This window comes from Arachis hypogaea, chromosome 15 (assembly GCF_003086295.3).
Source record: "Arachis hypogaea cultivar Tifrunner chromosome 15, arahy.Tifrunner.gnm2.J5K5, whole genome shotgun sequence".
In the NCBI taxonomy this organism is placed as follows: Eukaryota; Viridiplantae; Streptophyta; class Magnoliopsida; order Fabales; family Fabaceae; genus Arachis; species Arachis hypogaea.
In genome coordinates, this window is record NC_092050.1 from 54943873 (window position 1) to 54966102 (window position 22230).

General features: G+C 39.2%; 1 protein-coding gene and 1 non-coding gene across 2 annotated transcripts in view; one reads left to right on the plus strand and one right to left on the minus strand.

Moving 5' to 3' along the window:
* Positions 1-22230, plus strand: part of LOC114925351 (uncharacterized) — an 80678-nt gene that overhangs the window by 16901 nt on the left and 41547 nt on the right. The window lies entirely within an intron of this gene.
* LOC112753329 (small nucleolar RNA R71) lies at positions 6006-6109 on the minus strand. Its single transcript, XR_003177720.1, has one exon. It is a non-coding gene; the product is annotated as a small nucleolar RNA R71 (small nucleolar RNA).

Here is a 22230-nt window from a genome sequence, read left to right on the forward strand (position 1 = left end):
CGGTCGCATCAGTCATGCGACCGCGTCATGTGCGTTCTGCTTAAGATGCGCGGTCGCGTCAGTCATGCGGCCACGTCGCTGCTGATTCGCGCTTGGCACACGATCGCTTCGTCCATGCGATCACGTGGATGCCAGTTTCTTCAGAAGCTCCGTTTTGTGCTTTCCTTCCATTTTTGTATGTTTCCTTTCCATCCTTTAAGTCATTCCTACCTTAGAAGATCTGAAACTACTCAACACACTAATCACGGCATCGAATGGAAATAAAGGTAATTAAAATAATTAATATTAAAGCATAGGAAACATGTTTTTCACATACATCACATAATAAGGAAAGGAAAGTAAAACCATGCAATTAATATGAATAAGTGGGTGAAGGATTGAATAAATCACTCAAACTAAGCACAAAATAACTCATGAAATATGGGTTTATCACACACGCGAAAGTGGTTTTACATAGAGACGCGCACGCGTACTTGCCGCGTCCGCGCGGATGAAGAAATAGCCAAATCGACGCGCACGCGCACATAGCAAGTACGCGCCGATACTCTCATGTGACCAACTTAAAGGCAAAATGCTGGGGGCGATTTCTGGGCTGCCCAAGCCCAAATCCAACTTGTTTCTGAGTGTATTTCATGCAAAATTGAAGTCCAAGCAAAGGGGGAGCAATTAGTTTAGCCGATATGAGCCTTTAGTTAGTTTTCTAGAGAGAGAAGCTCCCTCTTCTCTCTAGAATTAGGTTAGGATTAGGTTAAATTGTCATAGATCCATGTTTAATTTCATGATCTCATCTTGTTTCCTTTATAAATTCTCAATTCTACATCTTGATTTTCTTAGTGGTAAAGTTAATTTCTCATTTTTCCCTCTTTTGTGATGATGAACTCATGTTGGATTTGGTTCACATTTAATGCAATTTGATATTAATGTCTCTTTTATTTATGAATTGAATTATGATCTTGTTTTCCTTGCAATTAGTAGTTGGTAGATTTTATTATTCTTGCAATTTATGATGTTTACTTCCATTGCACTCTTTGTGTTTGATGAAATGTTCTCTTTAGTTTTTAAGTAGTTCTCTTGACCCTTGGCCTAGGCTAAGGGGATTGAGTGACCTTGAGTCCATGGGTTTTGTTGAATTGGCAATTTTAGAACCCTTGTGGATCAATTTGATAACCATTGACTCTAACCTACTACTAAGTCAATTAGTAGCTAGGTTGGGACTTATGGATTGATGTTGATCAAGCCATTTGACGTACTCCAAGTCTAGGAGTAGACATTACGTACTTAAAGCTTTAGAGAGTAGACCTAATGAGCTCGGTTCCGCATGATTACCAATACTTGAATTGTTGACAAGGATAGTGATCTCAATTACCTAAGTCTTAGCCAAGAGTCCTTTACCTTGCTTCGTTTATTTGCTTGTTTGAGTTATTTTCCTTGCCATTTAGGTTATTGCCCCCTTATCAGTCAAACCCCCTTTTACCCCTTCATAGCTAATAATTGACCACTTCATTGCTATCGTCGTGAGACGACCCGAAGTCTAAATACTTTGGTTAATTCTTATTTGGGGTTTGTACATGTGACAAAACCATATTTTAATTTGATGTCAGAGTTGTTTGTTGGTTTGGAGCTATGCTTACAACGAAGTAATTCCTTTCGTTAGGAAGAAAATCTAGACCGACAACAATTCACGCCGTCAGCCATCAATATATCCAAATTGGCTGAATGCTGATGACAAGTCATCTTAGCCTAGTTTCACTAGTCTTTTTCTTTTGTTTTCAATTGATTTTATGTACTTTCTTGAGCCATAAGTAAGCCAATTGGGTAGAATTTCATGTTTCCTTTGATTTAATCAACCATGGATAAATTAATGCAATTTCATGAGATTTTGTGCTATAATTGTCATATATTATGAAAGAATAACAATCTCATGATTTTTAACATAGCTTTGATGTGCTTGGTTGATTAATGATAGGTGAAAAGAGCTTTGAAGAAGGTTGAAGAAAGAAGAAATGGCAAGTAGCAGGAGAGAACAAAAAGCTTGAGCAAAGTTAGACCTCAAACTTTAGCTCAAACTTTTGGAAGAAGTTGAATACACCCTAGAGGAGCAAAAGCTTGCGCCAACGTTTTCCCTCAAGCTTTTAGGCAAACGTTGGCGCCACAACAAACACACCCTGGAGGAGCAAAAAGCTTGCGCCAACGTTTGCCCTCAAGCTTTTAGGCAAATGTTGGCACCACAACAAACACACCCTAGAGGAGCAAAAAGCTTGCGCCAACGTTTGCCCTCAAGCTTTTAGGCAAACGTTGGCGCCACATCAAGTTTTTGGGGCATACTTCCAACAAGAATAACTTGAGTTGTAGATGTCCAATTGAGGTGATTCCAAGTGGGTTAGAAAGCTGACATTCAGAGCTTTCCAACCATATATAATAGTCTATATTGGGCATAAAATTGGCAACGTGACAAGAGGACAAAATAGCCCCCAAGAAGCATACAAAAGGGATCCACGTTTGGCTCAAAGTTTGACCTCAAACTTTGGCTCAAACGTGGATGGCAGCAAGGAAGGCTAGCTGATATGAAAAGTTTGAGTAAAAGTTTGACCTCAAACTTTTACTCAAGCTTTTCCGGTTCATGGCCCGGTTCACAAGTGGGTTTCTCTCCAACTCCAAGAGCAATCAACAGAGGCCATCTTCAACCCAAATCCAAAGCAAGCAAAGCCCATTATCATCACTCAAAGGCACAAGAGATAGATAAAATAGGAATTTCATTTAATTGTAATTTGTCTTTAATTTCAATTTCATTTTCATTTTGTAAAAGCATATATAAAGGCATTAGTTTCATTTCACTAAGGAGGCTGGCTCTGATAGAGAGTGATGCCAAGGCATCTTGGCCAGTTTCACTGACCTTTTCTTTACTGTTTTTAGGTTAGTTTCATGCATTTCTTTAGGAAATAAGCTAGTTTTGGGTAGATATTCACCTATGCCTTGATTCAAGCATACATTGTGCATTTTACATAATTTCATGAGGATTTTGCATAAGTTTAGTGACAAAGATTATGTTGCATTACTCATGACTTGGAATAGAGCTTTGATGCACTTTATTTCTTGATTTCAGGACCAAAAGGAAGCAAGAAAAAGGGAGGTAACTTGCAAGGTTAATGAGAAAAGTGATTGCCAATAACACTCTCAAAAAGCCATCAATGCCCACGTTAGAGAGTCACGTTAACTAAGTTAACGTGAACTCTAACGTGGAGAAGAGAAGTTGAGCCAACGTTAGTGACACTTAACATTGTCACTAACGTTGGCAATTACTCATAAAGGGGGGAAGAGAAGCCAACGTTAGTGACACTCAACATTGTCACTAACGTTGGGCTATGATGCAAAGTACCACGTTAACTCCCACGTTAACTTGGTTAACGTGGGAACTAATGTAAGGGATGAAGAGTTGTCGACAAAGTTAGTGACACTCAACATTGTCACTAACGTTGAAGCAACCACACAACCCCCAAGAGTCACGTTAACTTCCACGTTAACTTGGTTAACGTGGAAGCTAACGATGAGGAATGAAGGATGAGCCAACGTTAGTGACACTCAACATTGTCACTAACGTTGGGATGGCTAAGGATGGCCACGTTAGAATCCATGTTAACCTAGTTAACGTGGACTCTAACGTAAGACCTAGGGGCACATAGGAACGTTAGTGACAATGTTGAATGTCACTAACGTTCTCGAAGGATGGCAAGGGCCACGTTAGAAGCCATGTTAACCTAGTTAACGTGGGCTTTAACCTGAAGCAAGAAGGGGCACACTGAAACGTTAGTGATAATATTGAGTGTCACTAACGTTCTCGAAGGTTCACAAGGCAACGTTAAAAGCCACGTTGACCTAGTTAACGTGGGTTTTTACGTGAGGCAAAGGGGTGCATTGGAACGTTAGTGACAATGTTAAGTGTCACTAACGTTCTCGAACTTATATTCTCACTAAATATTAACACCCCTAACGTCCTGAACTAAAGTCTCCGCCCACTTCGCACTTTCTCTCTACAAGTAAAGCCAAGCCCAAATAAAGAAAGGAACTGCTTCAAACTCAAGATCCAAAGGCCCAAGACTTGAAGAATCACACTAGAAGCTGAGAAGAGTAGTATATATAGGAGTAGCTTTGAATTGAGAAGAAGTTCTGGAAGGATGGGAAAAAGAGAACTACTCTCTGTATTTACTTTCTTTGCAAATTCTAGTTTTATGATGTATTCTCCATCTTTGTTTTCATTTTCAAGAGCTATGAACAACTAAACCCCTTTCATTAGGTTAGGGAGCTCTGCAGTAATTTGATGGATCAATACTAATTTTCATTATTCTTCTTCTATCTTTCCTCTTGATTTTACTTGAAAGCTTTCGATCTTCATCCAATTGAGTAGTTATCTTGGAAGAGAAGCTATTCAAACTTGGATCTCTTTTGAACCTTGAAAGAGGAATGAAGAGATCAAGCTAGAAATGCTTTCTCATGCTGGACCAAATTGGGTTTGGATGGGTATGTGACTATAACCCTCTCAACAGTTGATTTGGGAAATGCATGTGGTATAATCAGTGACCATACTTCATCTCTTCTCATGAGCAATTGACAAAGGAATTGGCTATTGATCAAGATTTGAGAGATTGAATTGCAAGAAATTGTAATTCAATCACTTAAGATTGCCAAGGAGATCAATGAGTGCATTGATTGAGGAAGAGATGAAAATGAACTTAATCCGGAGAATTGCAACATCTCCTAAGCCCAATGAACTCCCCATCTCTGATCTTACCCATTCTCTTTAATTTCTGCTATTTAATTTTATGAGCAAATCCCCCATTCCCATTTACAATTCTGCATTTTATTCTCAGTCATTTACTTCCAGTTCTTTAATTCTAGCATTTACTTTTCTGTTATTTACATTCCCGCCATTTTATTTTCTGCAACTCTCAACCCAAATTCTAGATTCGCTCAACTAGAACATTCTTCTAATTAAAGTTGCTTGATCAATCAATCCCTGTGGGATTCGACCTCACTCTATTGTGAGTTTTTACTTGATGACAACTTCGGTACACTTCCCGAAGGGAGATTTGTTGAGAGACAAGTTTTTCGTGCATCAAGTTTATGGCGCCGTTGCCGGGGATTGATTGTGCATCAACAATGATTAAATTGGAAGATCACTAGATTGAGCATTTTTATTTTGTGAATTACATTTTTCTGTTTGAGTAATTTACTTTTTGTTTCAGTTAAACTTCTTCCCTTCCCCCTCTACTCTTTTGTTTTTCTTTGTTATTTTCAATTCTGTTTGCTAACCCACTAACTGTTTGATATATTGCATCACCCACAACTAACAGTAATTCTGACACAAATACTGTCTGCACTTATTTTCTTTGCTTATACTTGTTGGTTGTATGACAGGGAGAAGAAGCGGGGCTTCAACTTCCTTTGATTCTGAACCTGAGAGAACCTTCCTTGGACTAAGGAGGGAGGCAAAAGAAAAACGTGTAGTTGGTGCTGAAGAAAAGGAGGAACACTTTGAGGAATACTTTGAACCAAACATGGAAGAAAACATGAAAAATCATCATGAAGAAGAGACTCACAACCATGGTAGAGGAGGTGGAGCAAATCATGCTGGGGAGGATAGAAGAGTTTTGGGCTCTTACATTAATCCAAACCTAGGCAATTGTGGAAGTAGCATCCAAAAGCCAACAATCCATGCCAACAACTTTGAACTTAAACCACAGCTCATCACCCTTGTTCAGAACAACTGTTCGTTTGGAGGAGGTGTTCAAGAAGACCCCAATTAACATTTGACCACCTTCCTGAGAATATGTGACACAGTGAAATCTAATGGTGTCCATCCTGACGCCTATAGACTGCTCTTATTTCCTTTCTCACTCAGGGACAAAGCAGCCAAGTGGCTGGAATCATTTCCAAGGGAGAGCTTGACAACTTGGGAGGATTTGGTGAACAAATTCTTAGCAAGATTTTACCCTTCTCAACGAATCAATAGGCTGAGAGCTGAGGTTCAAACTTTCAGGTAATAAGATGGTGAGACTCTGTATGAAGCATGGGAGAGGTTCAATGACTTAACAAGGAGGTGTCCACCTGACATGTTCAACGCATGGGTCCAGCTGCACATTTTCTATGAAGGGCTCTCTTATGAGTCAAATAAGGCCACTGACCATTCATCTGGAGGATCCTTGAACAAGAAGAAAACCATTGAGGAAGCCATAGATGTTATTGAAACAGTAGCAGAAAATGACTACTTCTATGCTTCCGAAAGAGGGAACACAAGAGGAGTGATGGAGCTAAACAATGTAGATGCTCTGTTGGCCCAAAACAAACTCATTACCAGCAGCTGGCTGACCTCACCAAGAAGATGGAGAGGAACCAAGTAGCAGCAATCTCATCTTCATCAACAATCCAAGAAGGAGTGAATGAAGAAGCAGAGGGGAGTCAGGAGCAAGCTAACTACATTGGGAATTCAACAAGGAAAAATTATGATCCATACTCCAAGACTTACAACCCTGGATGGAGAAACAAGCCAAACTTTGGGTGGGGAAGTGAGCAAGATCAAAACCAAGACCAGAGACGTTACAACTCCAACAACAATGCAGCTCACCAGCAATTCACCCAGAGGACATCTCAATACCCCCACAACAACATTTCTTCACACACTTATCAAAACCAAAACAGCACATCTGCTCCGAATCACTCATCAATTGATGACAAGCTCTCTAAGATTGAAGGCTTACTTGAAGGAATATGCCAAGAGATTCAAGAAAATAAGGTGTTCAAAGAGGAGTGCGAGCCAATATTAAGAACCAGGGAGAGACCATTAGGAAGCTGGAATTCCAGGTGGGGTATTTAGCTAAGAAGATTCCCAAACCTACTGATAGCTTCCCAAGTGACACAGAGAAAAACCCCAAGGGAGAAGCAAAGAAATTAAGATGGGAAGATTGCATAATGGTCACTACAAGTGATCAAGAGATTGAAGACAAGCAAGGCAAAATGTGCAGACAACCTGAAGACAACTCAACAAAGGAGGAGGATAGAGAGCACAAAGAACCAGAAATCTCACAACAAGAGTTGCTGAAGCTCTATGCTCCCTTCCCTCAACTGCTCAATGGTGTTGTGGGAAAGAGAATATACTCAAGGTTCCTAGACTTGTTTGCATCTCTGCATGTAAACATACCATTCATCAAGGCAATTCAACAAATGCCTGCATTCATCAAGTATATGAAGGAACTTCTTCCCAGGAAAAGCTCACTCAAATGAGGCCAGACTATAGTGATGAACAAGGAATGTAGTGCCCTTATTCAACTTGAGCTGCCTACGAAAAGAAGAGACCCAGGGAGTTTTCACGTCCCTTGTGCCATAGGTGAAACTATGTTCGATAGAGCACTATGTGATTTGGGGGCCAGCATCAACTTACTGCCTTTATCCCTGGTGAAGAGGCTACAGATTAATGAGATAATGCCCACAGATGTAATCATCAGACTGGCTGACAAAACTCAAAAGCAAGCAATAGGAGTGGTGGAAAATGTGTTGCTAAAGGTTGGGAAGTACTTTCTCCCAACAGACTTTGTCATTCTGGACATGGAAGAGAGTCACACTCACCCAATCATATTGGGAAGACCATTCCTAGCTACGGCCAGAGCACTTATCGATGTAGAGAAAGAGGAGCTAATATTGAGAATCCATGATGAATGACTCAGCTTCAATGTCTTCAAACTCTCACAAGAAATGGATCAAGAGGACAAGGAACTAAGCACAAACGATAAGGAGACACTGAAGGAGGAGACAAGCTCTGAAGCACAGCCAGTTCATTCTGAAACCCCCTCAATTGATAAACAAGGACAACAGCAATTGCCACAGCTCAAAGAAAAGTTGGAGGAACCCAAACCTCTAGAGGCAGGCGAAGACAGCATCACAACTCCTTGGAGAAAAGAGGTCACCAAGGGGAAGGCAACCTCAAAAGAAACAAAGAAGAAGGTACTAAGGAGATGGAGGAACAAGAAGATCCCTACGAAAGATTTCTCTCCAGGGGATAGAGTTGTCTCAACTTACTTCCCAGATATTCCCCCTAATCTCCCTACTGTACCATCTCAGTTACCTAAGGTCTTCACTATCAACAGAGTTTTTTCCCTGGAACATGTGGAGATCATTGATCCAACCAATGTATACAAGTCCACAGCAAGAGGGGAGGACTTTAAGCACTACCAACCACCCTGATGAAGGAAAAACGTCAAGCTAGTGATGCTAAAGAAGCGCTTCATGGGAGGCAACCCATGTTTTATATGTTTTTAAAATAATGAATAAATCAATGTTTATGAATTTCAACCCAAACTTGACAAACATTTGGTGAAATCTTTATCATGCAATATATAGTGAAGAACAAGTTTGGTGTTCAAAGCAAGCGAAGATGCATGCTAGTCTTGGGAGCTTTGAACAAAACTTTTCATCACATTGCTTCAAACTAAGTTTGGTGTCACCCCATGGTGCCACCAAAATGCATATAAGGACCCACTAATAGTTAGTTAGTTAGTTGGAATTCATAAATGAACAATCAAATCCTTTCTTTCATTTTATTCTAGCCGTAGAGTTTCAATTTTTTATGATAATAATTTTCTTATTTCAAATCTTTATAGGAAAGGAAAAGAAGCATGAAAAGGGATTGATTGGACAATTAAATGGGGGAGATTTCACCACTTAATGAAGAGCACTACACACATGTCTCAAGAGGGAATGCATGGGGAAATGTTGCCATGCAACATTGGAGAAAGAAGACCCTTGAAGACCAAACCAATCACTTTCATTAAGTGATGATCCTTGTCTTTCCTTCATAAACAACCCCATCCGTCCATCTTGTAAACATTCATGCAATCCACACCCTTCATTCACTCATGATTTTCTTATATAAGTGAACCTTAGTGCATGCTCACTCCTCACATTCAAATTCCCACTCTCCACACTTCTATTGGCACACTAAACCCTTCATCACACATTGCTTTAACCAACCCACTCTTCATCTACCCAAAGCCACAAACCCCCTCAAACAACAACTCAAGTCATGACATCATCAAGCTCAAAGAGGCAAAAGAGGAAGGAACCTATGGTGAGTGCTCCTTTTGATGACAAGAGATTCAAGACTGCCTTTCATGAGCATGAATTTGAGCGGATAAGGGCCAGAAAGATATTGCCAGAGTTAATCTTCCAAATCAATGCCAATGAATCACCACAGATTTGAAGAAAAATCGAACAGAGGGGGTGGCAATTGCTCACCTGTCCAGAGGGGAAGATCAATGGAAACCTCATCAAAGAATTCTATGCAAATGCAGTTAGAGAGGATAAGACCAAAGCCCCAACCTTCAAAAGCTATGTGAGAGGAAGGGAGGTGGACTTCAGCCCAAGTGCCATAACAAGAGCTCTTCACTTGAAATCACCTCATTTTGATGAAGAGAGTTATCAGGCAAGGATAAGTAGAAGCCCCGATAAGAACGAACTCTCAGAGATAGCATCAGATATCTGTGTCATAGCTGCTGACTGGGAGAGGTACTCAGATGGGAGACCAAAATTCATAAAAAGGGGAGACCTTCACCCTAAAGCCAAAGGGTGGTTTGAGCTTGTAAGGAGGTCCATCCTACCAGCTGCTAATAATTCAGAGGTTAACATCAATCGAGCCACTATGGTACAATGCTTAGTACAAGGTGGGGAAATCAAAGTGCATGAGCTCATTGCCGAAGGGATTCAAGAGTCAGCTGAGAAAGCTGACTCAGGTGCCAGACTTTGGTACCCAAGCACCATTCTCCGCTTGTGCAACAAGGCCAAAGTAACATTTGAGGACAGCAGCACAGACTGGGTGAACCCAGGGAGGCCAGTCACACTCGAGCGAATGGTCTATACCACACCGGCTCAGCAACTAAGAAGGCCACATATAGGAAGGCAAAGGGTCCAGGAAGAAGCTCATCCAGAGGAATATCATCAAGAAGAGCCTCATGACCCAGCCAACTTGAATATGACTCACCTTCTAAGAGCCATTGAAGATTTGGGACAGAGACATATGGAGGGACAAGAGCAAATACTGAATCGGCTGAGCCAACAGGAAGCATGACAAAAACAACAAATGGAACAGCAGCAGGAACAATACTCCCAGCTCACTCAAGCCATCAACCAAGTGAATGAGAGGCAAGAGATTCAAGAGAAGCACTTGCAAGAACTCAACCAGCGGCAGATAGCCCAAATAAAAACTTTCAATGAGTTCAGTGTACTCAATGAAGGAAGGCAACTACATAGGGAGGAGTTCTATATAAACACTCAAGCCGAGTTGAACTACATGACCAGTAATATGGATCAGCTACACTATGCCATCCCTACATATGATGAGGTCCAAAAAAAGTTTGTAGAACAAGAAGAGAGGAAAGTGAAACAGCAAAAGGAGACACTCAAGAAGAAGATGGAAGATAGTGGTTTCTCGAGGAAGCTGCTTGGAAAAGGTAAGGGAAGTGGAGGTACAAGCACACAAGAGAGACACAATGAGGACAAACAAGGATGGGAGCATTGACATCCACATGAATGAAAGGTGGTGGAGTTCTTTTTAGTCCATCGTTTTCTATGCTTTAAATAAGGAAGATCTTCTATGAAATAGAACCTGCTTCCATGTTATGTTTAAACTTTTTAAAATTCTGTCTTTTATGTTTTCCTTCTGAATAGGTCCATGATTTCTGGTTTAAATGTCAATGCATCATTCCCTTATTTACTTGTAAGCTTGTCCATCTTAAATCAAATTGAAGAAGAGAATGATTATGTTTTTAAAAGACCAGAATAGAGTTCATATTGTGGAAGTGCATTCATGAATCTTTGGGGTAGTCATAAGTTAGCTAAGTTGGTTCAACCACAAGGCTGGGATGACAATTATATGGCCTGAATACTTTGCTTTGGATACACTCATGAGACTAAGTTAATAACAAGATCCTAAGAAGAGAAAAGGGAAAGAACAATGGAAGTGAAAAACAAAAGAAAAAGAGTAAGCAATAAGGCTAGGCATCAATGGGTTTAATCTTGAGGCAAGTGTCTGTGGTGCTCCTGTATGAGGGATCTACTTGGATGAATAAGCTCTTAGGGGTGCCTTATCACCTGGTAACTTGGGTTAACTAAGTCGAGATTATCAGCTGAAAGTCCACTATCAAGAGTAACCTTCACTACAGAGCATTTAGTAACCCAAAGAGGTGCTGGACACCAAGGTCTCAAGAAAAGAAAATAAACAAACTATATGCCTGTGGTGTGTATGTATGGGGGATAGGCTTGAGGGAGTAAGTCCTTAGGGGTGTCTCAACACCTAGCACCTTGAACCAACTGGTTCGGGAGTGTTGGCTGAAAGCTTATCTCTAAAGAGTTGCCCCCTTACAGAGCACTTAGCCTAAATAACACAAACAACCCTTGAAATAACAATAAAAGGATCAATGAATAAAAGTCTCATGGGATATAAACAAAGTGGGTGTTTTAGGACATGATAAAGGTCTGAAAGCTAGTAATGGAATGAACCTAAGTTGCTATGCATGAAACCACCATAAAATCAGTAACATGAATTCCACAAGAATGACTCATTTATCTGGACATTCCATTCATCATTCTCTTGTTCCAGTACTTGCTTAGGGACAAGCAAGCCTTAAGTTTGGTGTTGTGATGCCAAGGCATCTTGGCCAGTTTCACTGACCTTTTCTTTACTGTTTTTAGGTTAGTTTCATGCATTTCTTTAGGAAATAAGCTAGTTTTGGGTAGATATTCACCTATGCCTTGATTCAAGCAGACATTGTGCATTTTACATAATTTCATGAAGATTTTGCATAAGTTTAGCGACAAAGATTATGTTGCATTACTCATGACTTGGACTAGAGCTTTGATGCACTTTATTGCTTGATTTCAGGACCAAAAGGAAGCAAGAAAAAGGGAGGTAACTTGCAAGGTTAATGAGAAAAGTGATTGCCAATAACACTCTCAAAAAGCCATCAATGCCCACGTTAGAGAGTCACGTTAACTAAGTTAATGTGAACTCTAACGTGCAGAAGAGAAGTTGAGCCAACGTTAGTGACACTTAACATTGTCACTAACGTTGGCAATTACTCATAAGTGGCCACGTTAGAAGCCACGTTAACCTAGTTAACGTGGCCTCTAACGTTAAGGGGGGAAGAGAAGCCAACATTAGTGACACTCAACATTGTCACTAACGTTGGCCTATGATGCAAAGTACCACGTTAACTCCCACGTTAACTTGGTTAACGTGGGAACTAACGTAAGGGATGAAGAGTTGTCGACAACGTTAGTGACACTCAACATTGTCACTAACGTTGAAGCAACCACACAACCCCCAAGAGTCACGTTAACTTCCACGTTAACTTGGTTAACGTGGAAGCTAACGATGAGGAATGAAGGATGAGCCAACGTTAGTGACACTCAACATTGTCACTAACGTTGGGATGGCTAAGGATGGCCACGTTAGAAGCCACGTTAACCTAGTTAACGTGGACTCTAACGTAAGACCTAGGGGCACATAGGAACGTTAGTGACAATGTTGAATGTCACTAACGTTCTCGAATGATGGCAAGGGCCACGTTAGAATCCACGTTAACCTAGTTAACGTGGGCTTTAATGTGAAGCAAGAAGGGGCACACTGGAACGTTAGTGATAATATTGAGTGTCACTAATGTTCTCGAAGGTTCACAAGGCAACGTTAAAAGCCACGTTAACCTAGTTAACGTGGGTTTTTACATGAGGCAAAGGGGTGCATTGGAACATTAGTGACAATGTTAAGTGTCACTAACGTTCTCGAACTTATATTCTCACTAAATATTAACACCCCTAACGTCCTGAACTAAAGTCTCCGCCCACTTCGTACTTTCTCTCTGCAAGTAAAGCCAAGCCCAAATAAAGAAAGGAACTGCTTCAAACTCAAGATCCAAATGCCCAAGACTTGAAGAATCACACTAGAAGCTGAGAATAGTAGTATATATAGGAGTATCTTTGAATTGAGAAGAAGTTCTGGAAGGCTGGGAAAAAGAGAACTACTCTCTATATTTACTTTCTTTGAAAATTCTAGTTTTATGATGTATTCTCCATCTTTGTTTTCATTTTCAAGAGCTATGAACAACTAAACCCCTTTCATTGGGTTAGGGAGCTCTGCTGTAATTTGATGGATCAATACTAATTTTCATTATTCTTCTTCTATCTTTCCTCTTGATTTTACTTGAAAGCTTTCGATCTTCATCCAATTGAGTAGTTATCTTGGAAGAGAAGCTATTCAAACTTGGATCTCTTTTGAACCTTGAAAGAGGAATGAAGAGATCAAGCTAGAAATACTTTCTCATGCTGGACCAAATTGGGTTTGGATGGGTATGTGACTATAACCCTCTCAACAGTTGATTTGGGAAATGCATGTGGTATAATCAGTGACCATACTTCATCTCTTCTCATGAGCAATTGACCAAGGAATTGGCTATTGATCAAGATTTGAGAGATTAAATTGCAAGAAATTGTAATTCAATCACTTAAGATTGCCAAGGAGATCAATGAGTGCATTGATTGTGGAAGAGATAAAAATGAACTTGATCCGGAGAATTGCAACATCTCCTAAGCCCAATGAACTCCCCATCTCTGATCTTACCCATTCTCTATAATTTCTGCTATTTAATTTTATGAGTAAATCCCCCATTCCCATTTACAATTCTGCATTTTATTCTCAGTCATTTACTTCCAGTTCTTTAATTCTAGCATTTACTTTTCTGTTATTTACATTCCCGCCATTTTATTTTCTGCAACTCTCAACCCAAATTCTGGATTCGCTCAACTAGAACATTCTTCTAATTAAAGTTGCTTGATCAATCAATCCCTGTGGGATTCGACCTCACTCTATTGTGAGTTTTTACTTGACGACAACTTTGGTACACTTGCCGAAGGGAGATTTGTTGAGAGACAAGTTTTCCGTGCATCAGAGAGCATTGAAGGCGAGCTCTGCTAGAGCATTAGGAGGTTGGCTCTAATAGAGAGCATTGGAGGCTGGTTCCACAAGGGAGCATTAGGAATAGAGAACTCTCTCTCTCTTTAGTTTTTCTCTTTGTTTTGAATCTTGGGTTGAGAATTGAAGGAATTCTATTTCATTCTCACTTTGAGATTTCTCTTGTTCTTCGTCTACAAAATTTTAATGAATTAAGGATCTGAATCAACACTCTGTTTACTGCTTTCATCTTCATTTCTTTTGTAAATTGTTCTTTATTGGATCAAAGAAGGGCTTGAGATCTAGACTTGTTTTCTAGTTTCATTGAGCCCCTGAGATCTTCACTTGTCTTTCTAGATTTCACAATTGATTTGAGTTTTCTTACTGATTTACTTTTCTGCTACAATTTCCTTTTCTGCAATTTTTACTTTCTACTGCATTGCTTCCAATTTACATTTCCTGCACATTTACATTCTACACTTTAACTTTGAGCTTGCTGCAAATCTGAATTTACTTTTCTTATCTTGGATCCATTGCTTTCTTTAATTTTCAGCACCCAGCCCCCATTTACTTTTCATGCAAGTTACATTTCTTGCAATTTAAGATTCTTGCAATTTACATTTCTTGCTCTTTAAGTTACTTGCAATTTTACTTACTGCACTTTATAATTCCTGCAAATTTACATTCTGTTGCTTTAAGTTTCACCCAATCTCACTTAAATGTTAGCTTGACTAAACTAATCACCCACTAAAGTTGCTTGATCCATCAATCCCTATGGGATCGACCTCACTCACGTGAGTTTTACTACTTGATGCGACCCGGTATACTTGCCGGTGAGTTTTGGGTGTTTTGGAAAGTCATTTTTCCACCAATTTTCCCATCAAGTTTTTGGCGCCGTTGCCGGGGATTGAATTAGATTAACAATGATTAAGTATGGTGGTGGTCTAGATCAAGCATTTTCTTTGTTTTTGTTCTCTGTTTTAAATTGAAACCAAGGTTTTTGAGTTTTTGCCTCACTAAGAAATTCTCATCTCTGATATGAGTAATTTCAATTTTTCTTGGTGTTGTGTTTTCCAAAATTCAAATGGAGTTCAACTCATCTTATGATCAAACAAATTTTATGGGATATTACCCACCATCACCAATCTCTAATGGTGGGTGGGAATATCACCACGAGAATACACATTCTGAGCACTCCAATTCATGGAGATTTGCTTCAGAGACACAAGATGAGCAAGAAAATCATATGGGATACCAACCACCACCACAAAATGATTCATATCATTATCCTCATGGTGGATGGAAGCATGACCAAAGAATGGAAGAGCATCCACCCTCACGTCCCAGTTTCTCATTTGAAAGTTCTTCATCACTTGATTATGCCTCAACACAAAGTTTCCTCCAAAATCCATACAAGTCATCCCATCAATCACACAACTCATTCCATACCCCTCAACACAACTTCACCACAACACATCCATGTCACCAAAATTACTCTCAACCTTCATCTCTTGAATTAGCGGTTGAGGATTACCTTCAATGGTCCAAAGAACCCTTAGAAAGCCAATGCCAAGCCATTGAAATACACAGAAAACTCGTGGAAAGATACACACAACCCCAATCCTGGAAAGAAACCATCCTCAAGAAGATGAATGGGCCCTTAGAGCAAACAAGGGAGAACTTAGAACCATCAAACAATGAGGATGAAGACCAATTTGTGGGTGAAGAAGTGGAAAAACAAGAACCAAAGGTCCCTGTGTCAAGTGAAATTGTACTGAAGAATGAGGAACCTGAGCCAAGGATTTTATATTCACAAGAACTAATTGAAGTGACAATAGAACACGAAGATTCCCTCCCAAAGGACTTGATGGAAAATCATGAGGAAGAAATGGAGGAAGATACTTAAAAGAAGTCACACTCAATTGAAGTGGAGAAGTGCACAGAGGAAGAGCTCACGGAACCACCATTGCAAGGGACTCTTGATGAAGAAATCACTCCAACAATCACACAACTACCAAGACTTGGATTCAAGGAAGTGAAGGCAATTAACAAAAGCACCGAGAAGAGGATTGTGACCAAGCTACAAAGGACAATATTCATGAAGAAGAGAAGGTCAACTACAAGCAATCCTCCCCCCGATCCAACAAGCAAGCTCAATCAAGCTATTTACAAAAGGAAGCTTGCTGAGGAAAGGCCAAGACAAGGGACACTAGCTGAATCTTTCCCCCCTTTGAAGTCATTCCTCTTAACAAACTGGAAGAAGAGGAAGAAAGTGAAGAACAACATGTCAAGCTAGTGACATTAAAAGAGCGCTTGTTGGGAGCCAACCCAACCTGAGGTAGTTTTCTTTTAATAGCTATTCTAATAAAAAGGTTAATCAGTTTATCTATATTACAAGGAGCTAAGTTTGGTGTTGCACACCAAAACAATCTAAGGGAGAATGTTGGATGCTAAGTTTGGTGTTCCACCAAAAATTTCATTAAGAACACATTGCACCCTCAGCATGATCAGTATCAGCTCCAAACCATCAGAGAAACTGCTTAACAATTGTCATGTTTCTAGTTTTTAGTTTTTTTTAGTTCATAGTTTATTTTCTAGGGCATAGTTTATTTCCTTAATAAAAGTACTTAATGTTCCATGCATGTATTTATTTTACTACATATAGAAGTAGGCAAGGAACTAAGTTTGGTGTTCCCACACCAACTTAGGTTCACAGAATCACAAGCATACATGCATGCTAACTGGCTCTCAAGTGCTTGGGGAACAAGCAACTTTCAATATCTTTTGTAGGAAGTCATTCAATCTCTTGGAGGAAAAGGTACATCATCATGGATAGAGGAAGGACATAGAACCCAACAATGATGATGACACAGAGGAAACGAATAGACTCCAAGAGGTTGTATTGTTCTCTGACTGATTCTAGTTCAAATATATAAATTGAAAGTGCAAATGTCCCCTGTTATTAGTGTCTTCTTAGATTCATTTACTGTCCGCGAGTTTGTTTGATTCCATGTTGTTATGGCTTACTAGTCTAAGTGCTTGATTCATTTTCATCTTACTTGAATTATATGCTTTGTTCCTCATGCTTGAATAAAAGAGAAATAACTGTGAAATAGAGAAAGAGTAAAAGTCTGGTATGATATGAGACAAAATAAGATTATGTGGTGGTATGTGCTGGTTCATTAGTTGATTTATAAATAAGGCTGAATGCTGGTATGACTTTGTGATATGAACTTGAGTTACATTTCATGAGACTTGACAAAAGAAAAAGGTCCAAAATAAAAGAAAGAAAATGCAAAAGAAAGAAGCAAAAAGAAATACACAAGGTTGGGCACCAATGGCTGCGAATTTGGATAAATGCCTGTGATGTCCTTGTACAAAGATAAGCTTGGATAACTAAGTTCTAAGGGGTGCTTCATCACCTGGCAACTTAGGTTAACTAACCCGGGATTGCCAACCAAAAGTCCACCATCAAGAGCTACTTTGAGACAAAGCATTTAGTAACCCAAAGAGGTGCTGGGCATCAATTTCCAAAGAACAAACAGAGATAAACAAAACAAGCTAAATGCCTGTGATGTGTGTGTGCTAAGGAGAGGCTTGAGCAAGTAAGCCCATAGGGGTGTTTCAACACCTAGCATCTTGAACCAACTGGGGTGGGAATGCTGGCTGAAAGCTTACTCTAAAAAGCTGCCTTATCACATAGCATTAAGCCTCAGCCAAGAAAAAAAAATTTCCCAAGCAATAACAAGTCTTATTTTATTTGTAATTCAAGTAAAGATCCAAAGGAATGTTGATGTCTCAGCCCCAGAATAAAAATCCCTAAGATACCATGCATAAAAACCCCATTTACCAGTATTTAATGTCTTCCAATAAAAGGCTTATACACTTCTTTGCTTCTAGTAATTTTCCTTATGTTTTACTGCTTGCTTGGGGACAAGCAAGATTTAAGTTTGGTGTTGTGATGACAAGTCATCTTAGCCTAGTTTTACTAGTTTTTTTCTTTTGTTTTCAATTGATTTTATGTACTTTCTTGAGCCATAAGTAAGCCAATTGGGTAGAATTTCATGTTTCCTTTGATTTAATCAACCATGGATAAATTAATGCAATTTCATGAGATTTTGTGCTATAATTGTCATATATTATGAAAGAATAACAATCTCATGATTTTTAGCATAGCTTTGATGTGCTTGGTTGATTAATGATAGGTGAAAAGAGCTTTGAAGAAGGTTGAAGAAAGAAGAAATGGCAAGTAGCAGGAGAGAACAAAAAGCTTGAGCAAAAGTTTGACCTCAAACTTTAGCTCAAACTTTTGGAAGAAGTTGAATACACCCTAGAGGAGCAAAAGCTTGCGCCAACGTTTGCCCTCAAGCTTTTAGGCAAACGTTGGCGCCACAACAAACACACCCTGGAGGAGCAAAAAGCTTGCGCCAACGGTTGCCCTCAAGCTTTTAGGCAAACGTTGGCGCCACAACAAACACACCCTGGAGGAGCAAAAAGCTTGCGCCAACGTTTGCCCTCAAGCTTTTAGGCAAACGTTGGCGCCACATCATGTTTTTGGGGCATACTTCCAACAAGAATAACTTGAGTTGTAGATGTCCAATTGAGGTGATTCTAAGTGGGTTAGAAAGCTAACATTCAGAGCTTTCCAACTATATATAATAGTCTATATTGGGCATAAAATTGGCAACGTGACAAGAGGACAAAATAGCCCCCAAGAAGCATACAAAAGGGATCCACGTTTGGCTCAAAGTTTGACCTCAAACTTTGGCTCAAACGTGGATGGCAGCAAGGAAGGCTAGCTGATATGAAAAGTTTGAGTAAAAGTTTGACCTCAAACTTTTACTCAAGCTTTTCCGGTTCATGGCCCGGTTCACAAGTGGGTTTCTCTCCAACTCCAAGAGCAATCAACAGAGGCCATCTTCAACCTAAATCCAAAGCAAGCAAAGTCCATTATCATCACTCAAAGGCACAAGAGATAGATAAAATAGGAATTTCATTTAATTGTAATTTGTCGTTAATTTCAATTTCATTTTCATTTTGTAAAAGCCTATATAAAGGCATTAGTTTCATTTTACTAAGGAGGTTGGCTCTGATAGAGAGCATTGAAGGCGAGCTCTGCTACAGCATTAGGAGGTTGGCTCTAATAGAGAGCATTGGAGGCTGGTTCCACAAGGGAGCATTAGGAATAGAGAACTCTCTCTCTTTAGTTTTTCTCTTTGTTTTGAATCTTGGGTTGAGAATTGAAGGAATTCTGTTTCATTCTCACTTTGAGATTTCTCTTGTTCTTCGTCTACAAAATTTCAGTGAATTAAGGATCTGAATCAACACTCTGTTTACTGCTTTCATCTTCATTTCTTTTGCAAATTGTTCTTTATTGGATCAAAGAAGGACTTGAGATCTAGACTTGTTTTCTAGTCTCATTGAGCCCCTGAGATCTTCACTTGTCTTTCTAGATTTCACAATTGATTTGAGTTTTCTTGCTGATTTACTTTTCTGCTACAATTTCCTTCTCTGCAATTTTTACTTTCTACTGCATTGCTTCCAATTTACATTTCCTGCACATTTACATTCTACACTTTAACTTTGAGCTTGCTGCAAATCTGAATTTACTTTTCTTGTCTTGGATCCATTGCTTTCTTTAATTTCCAGCACCCAGCCCCATTTACTTTTCATGCAAGTTACATTTCTTGCAATTTAAGATTCTTGCAATTTACATTTCTTGCTCTTTAAGTTACTTGCAATTTTACTTACTGCACTTTATAATTCCTGCAAATTTACATTCTGTTGCTTTAAGTTTCACCCAATCTCACTTAAATGTTAGCTTGACTAAACTAATCACCCACTAAAGTTGCTTGATCCATCAATCCCTGTGGGATCGACCTCACTCACGTGAGTTTTACTACTTGATGCGACCCGGTATACTTGCCGGTGAGTTTTGGTTGTTTTGGAAATTCATTTTACCACAAATTTCCCATCAAATGCACAGAAGGGGGAAAGGCAGTCAATTCCAGTGAGGAAGACCTCAATGGACGTCCACTGACCACTAAGGAGATCCCTAATGAGGAACCAAAGGAATCTGAGGCTCATCCAGAGACCATAGAGATTCTACTGAACTTACTATTGCCATTCATGAACTCTGATGAGTATTCTTCCTCTGAAGAGGATGATGACATTGCTGAAGAGCATGTTGCTTGGTATCTAGGAGCAACCATGAAGCTAAATGCCAAGTTATTTAGTAATGAGACTTGGGAGGATGAACTGCCCTTGCTCACTAAGGAACTGAATGAGGACTACCTTGTGTTTAAGGCTCAAGGATCTTCCTCTGTAACCATGGAGAGGAAGCATTGAAAGCTTCTCTCAATACAGAGTCAAACAGAGCCCCCACATTCAAACTCTAAGTTTGGTGTTCAGAGGCCACAATCATGCTCTAAGTATCTGTGAAGCTCTGTAAGAGCTCACTGTCAAGCTATTGACATTAAAGAAGCGCTTATTGGGAGGCAACCTAGTGTTATTTAATTATATTTATTTGTTTTCCATTGTTATTTTATGTTTATGTTTTCTTTAGGTTGATGATCATGTGGAGTCATAAAAATAGCTGCAGAATTAAAGTGGAATAAAAAATAGCATCAAAAATAGCACACCCTGGAGGACAGGCTTACTGGCGTTTAAACGCCAGTAAGGATAGTAGAATGGGCGTTTAACACCCATGCAGGCAGCATTCTGGGCATTTAACGCCAGAAATGGCATCATTCTGGGCATTCAGAAAAACGCCCAGTAAAGAAGGATTCCTGGCGTTTAACGCCAGCCGGGGTATCTGCTGGGCGTTTAACGCCAAGATGACACAAGGGAGGTAATTTTGTTTCCAATTCAATTTTTTTCAATTTTTCATGTTTTAATTCATAATTTTTTGCATCAAACATATTTTGAACATTCATCTTTCAATTTCTAGTTCCAAAAAATTAATAATCTTTCCAATTCTTTTTAATTCTTTTTCAATTCTTTTCAATTCCTTCCAAAACATTTTCAAAACTTACATATCTTTTCAAATTCTTCTCAACTCTTTTTAATTTTTCTTGTATACATTAATAAGTTTTCAAAATTAATCGCATCATTCTTCTTCTACTCCCTTCTATCTTATTTTGCTCAAGGACGAGCAAAACTTTTAAATTTGGCATGGAAAAAGCTTTGCTGTTTGTTTTTCCATAACCATTAATGACACCTAAGGTCGGAGAAACCTCTAGGATGAGGAAAGGGAAGGTAGTTACTTCCAACTCCGAGTCATGGGAGATGGAGAGATTCATCTCAAAATTCCATCACTAGAAAGAGGATGGAGTAAACAAGAGAGCCCACTCATGGATCTTAAGAGGAGCAACAAACGCAAGAAAGAGACATAGAGGAGCTCAAGCACTCTATAAGATCTTCAAGAGGAAGAACTAGCCACCATCACTAAGGTGGACCCGTTCTTTAATTTCCTTGTTCTTATTTTTCTGTTTTTTTATTTTATGCTTTATGTTTTGTCTATGTTTATGTCTTTATTACATGATCATTAGTGTCTAGTGTCTATGTCTTAAAGCTATTAATGTCCTATGAATCCTTCACCTCTCTTAAATGAAAAATGATTTTATTTGCAAAAGAACAAGGAGTACATGAATTTCAAATTCTATCTTAAAATTAGCTTAATTATTTTGATATGGAGGCAATACTTTTTGTTTTCTGAATGAATGCTTGAACAGTGCATATTTTTTACATTGTTGTTTATGAATGTTAAAATTGTTGGATCTTGAAAGAATAATGAAAAAGGAGAAATGTTATTGATAATCTGAAAAATCATAAAATTGATTCTTGAAGCAAGAAAAAGCAGTGAAAAACAAAAGCTTGCGAAAAAAAAATGCGAAAAAAAAATAAAGAAAAAAAGAAAGAAAAAGAAAAAGCTAGCAGAAAAAGCCAATAGCCCTTTAAACCAAAATGCAAGGGTAAAAAGGATCCAAGGCTTTGAGCGTTAATGGATAGGAGGGCCCAAAGGAATAAAATCCTGGCCTAAGCGGCTAAACCAAGCTGTCCCTAACCATGTGCTTGTGGAGTGAAGGTGTCAAGTGAAAAGCTTGAGACTGAGCAGTTAAAGTCGTGGTCCAAAACAAAAAAGAGTGTGCTTAAGAGCTCTGGGCACCTCTAACTTGGGACTCTAGCAAAGCTGAGTCACAATCTGAAAAGGTTCACCCAGTTTTGTGTCTGTGGCATTTATG